The 3,710-nt window shown below is 33.0% G+C and overlaps 1 protein-coding gene across 1 annotated transcript in view; it reads right to left on the bottom strand.

Annotated features, from left to right (window-relative positions):
* Positions 1-415: 415 nt before the first annotated feature.
* The window catches only part of LOC144972664 (uncharacterized), a 181,886-nt gene continuing 178,591 nt past the window's right edge, over positions 416-3,710 (bottom strand). Inside the window, exon 37 of the mRNA XM_078914143.1 lies at positions 416-500. The gene's annotated coding sequence lies outside the window, so the exon portion shown is untranslated. The remainder of the gene's footprint in view (positions 501-3,710) is intronic.

The following is a 3,710-nucleotide window of genomic DNA, read 5'->3' as shown; positions in this document are numbered from 1 at the left end:
CTAATTGTTGAGAAGTTAGACCTGCAGTGAGTCATGGCCATTTGAATTGGAATGTATAATTCAAGATTTAAAATTCGATGTATACTTTAGGCAGTTTGCCAATACAAAGCCAAAACAATAAAAGCTTATAATTTTCAATTAACATTATCATAACATTGTAAATAAACTGCAATAAAATGAATTGCCTTATCTATAAACATGTGGATGTGCTATTTTAAACAATAGTAGAGAAGAAATGTTTTTGCAATGCATTCAGTCTCACCCTTAAGTGGTGAAACAATTGGGTTTAGATTACCATTATCATAATTGACATCACTTTGAGGACGTCACACACGTCTGCTCTACTTAGGGGTCATCATGGAAATCTTCAAAAAGATCATGACCAACTTTGAAGTCACCATTCGCGTGACACTTTAAGGTCACATGACAACGAGCGGAAGCTTGAACCACCCGTAAGACTTGACTTGATCACGTTGTCCTCTTGAAAACACTTGCCTTATCTGAAATGAGACGAAAACGAAACGTAAAATCCTGATTTCCGAAAGGTCTGGGTAAATTTTTGTTTTGATTGTTTTTTTTGTTTTTTTTTTGTTGTTTTTTATTTATTTTTTTTTTTGGGGGGGGGGGGGGTTCTTTTTAGCAAAACATGACCATAACACAAAGACATAAACAAAATATTCTTCACCAGATACATATTTTTCATATATCAGGAATTCAAAATATCATTGATGTAAAACGTGAGAAGACATCTAGTTTAATCATTGTAAAGTATGAAATGATTTCTCCATAGCTATTCCTTGATAACATGACATATTTTCGAAAGGATTGGTGTTATGGTAACAAAGGGGACGATCTATCTCTAGCTGAAAACTCTTTCTCTGTCGGAGCCCCAAAATTATGGAACAAATTAGATAAAGAAATCAAAGACGCCTCCGAAATTTCAGAAAATGTTTGTAAACATGCTTATTCAAATATAACAAACAAACAACCCCCAAAAACAAAACAGAACAAAACAAAACAGAACAAAACAAAACAAAACACCCCCCCCCTCCCAAAAAAAAACAACAACACACACACAATAATAAAAACAAACTTCGCAACCACCGCCCCCCCCCCCCCCAAAAAAAAAAAAAAAAAAAAAACAAAAAACAAAAAACAAGTCAAACAACCCATATAAAAAAAAACAAAAAAAAAAAAAAAAAAAAAAAACAAAAAAAAAAATGCAAACAGAACAAACAAACAAACAAAAAAAAAAAAAACAGCAATGAAAAAGAATCAACCAACATATCCTTCAAAAAATTTTTACATGGAAGGAATCATACCATTTCTAATCATTAAAACCAACACCGGCCAATATCATGCCGCCTTTGATAGCAATCCAAACTAGAAATTTAACAAAGCAGATTTATGAGTGGGCAAAATGATGTATACTTTTTCCACTTTTTCAGATCTTTATCTTACACCAGTATCAGTTCCCTATTTTATTTTATGTTAGATAGCCGGAGAGAAAGATAGACAGACAGATTAACAGATAGACAGACGAACAGAAAGGCAGACAAATCGATAGATAGACAGCCAGACGGTAGATTAATTGAAGGATAAATAGATAGATAGATAAATAAATAGATGAATAGATATATATATAAAGATAGATAGATCGATAAATAGACAGATAGATTGATGTATAGATGAATAAGGTATAGATAGTATGCAGATGACGTCACTCAGGCCTTTCTTATTGTTTTTGCCATCCGCGCTTGTGAGTTGTTCTCACTAAACTGTATTAACCAGACTATAAAAGTTCATGGTTACACAGAGTTTGTGTGTTGGTCCGTTATACTTCCGGATGGCAATGTTGTGAACTCCTTGGCCAAGCGCATTCTATCTATATACGGAGATGGATATAAATTATATATATATATATATATATATATATATATATATATATATATATATATATATATATATATATATATATATATATATATATTATGTGTGTGTGTATTCGAAAAGACCATAACGCGGGGAACATTTATTGTTTTTACCGAGCAATTCAGAGTCCTGAGAACGGTTCATGCGTATGTAAACAATAAATAAATAAATTAGCAATGACTATCCCGCACAAATCTTTGGGCCTCTTTTTCGCTTACGAAGTGCCCGAATTCGCGTCAAAATATGGGACGAAGCCGTTTCGTATATGCTATTTTAAAAAATTAATTACGACGCTGTTTATCGATGAATATAACTAAAAGTTGGCACACAGTTAGAAAAAAGGTCATTTTAGATTATGTCAAGCGACAAAACTCGTGCGATTACCAGAAGACCGTTAAAAGTAGATTTTTACTCTTTGGAGTAAAATATTTCTAAAACTACCAGGCGTGGAAGTTTTGTCGCTGACAAGGTAATACATGAACATTTCTTCTTTATGGTTGTAAAATTTCATATGAATATGACGAGTACTTTTCCCGTATTTTACAAAACACCATCCTAATTTGCTCTTCAAGTTTCAATCTTTTAATCCACTTATTACGGGTCATCCAAATAAATGACACCTTTGAAACTGCATAACTTGTTTATTTATGAATGGATTTTCAAAATTCAAAAACATTTTTACTCAGTGGAGATAGGGCTTTGATTTTAGACAAAAATTTTCCTCAAAAAGAGAAAAAAACATTTTTCATAGTCATTGCTAAATAAATTTACATAATCAAAAGACTGAATGAAGCTGACGCCACTCTTCTTTTGTTGATGGCTTCAGACCGCCAGCTGTTTAAGTTTTTATCCACTTAATCTCTAAATCATACAAGACGTGTCTATACCCGTTAAAGATTACACACAATTTTGTGTGGCAGTACGATCCATTGAACTGGCGGGCAGAAATTGTGATTCTTTTTCTTAAACAGATCCGTCAATGGATGCATGGTAATTTTGCTGTCAAAGGAAGCCATTGATACTATGAGTTTAGATAAATCATTCACGTTTTCTTCCCTCCAGATGAATCGTACCAAGGCACACAACTATGTGTACCCTTTAACGTTTAAAAGCTCATTTCTATATGACTTTTAGAGAGACTTTAGTGTGAACTAAATCGCCCAACTGGCGGTCTGAAAACAATAACAAATGTCCGAGTACCGTCAACTGCATTCACTCTCAAAAGAATGAAATCGACGCCTCTGGGACATCGGTTATATTTTACTCAAACGCACAGCACCAATAGATCTATAATTAACGATGATGAGATAATAACGTGAATAGTATTTTATCAGATTTTGGATTTTCCCATATCAATACATGCCTACTTGAAACAGAAAATGTGGAATTCTTTAGAGAAACAGAAATAGAGAAGTCACCAGGAATAACTTTATATAAACTATCAATTTGCTCTCAGTAATATATTTAATTCTATCATGATTCACAAAGTTCATCATAAAATTTGTTACATTGTACCAAACTGTCCATTTCAGTAGGTTTGATGGAATTGAAGATGCTTATGCAGTTAATTCTGTTGAAGCTTTAGAGATGAAGGTTTCGAAATGTGGATTTCCCCTTGTATGGGTAAAGTTAGTTGGAAGTTGGAATGGAAAGAAAAACTAATTGAGAATTTTGCGACATCTTAAATGTTAGAAGAAATTCTATTAGTTCCCCAGTAGACGGTCTGGTTTTTAGGAATGTTTTTTTTTCCTTCTACTTTTCTTTCTTGGTTTGTCTGG

This window comes from Berghia stephanieae, chromosome 5 (genome assembly GCF_034508935.2).
Source record: "Berghia stephanieae isolate SIO BIC M18660-M18661 chromosome 5, UCSD_Bste_1.3, whole genome shotgun sequence".
NCBI classification, from domain to species: domain Eukaryota; kingdom Metazoa; phylum Mollusca; class Gastropoda; order Nudibranchia; family Aeolidiidae; genus Berghia; species Berghia stephanieae.
The sequence above is the reverse complement of the archived record's forward strand: the minus strand, read 5'-3'. Positions and strand labels throughout refer to the sequence as shown.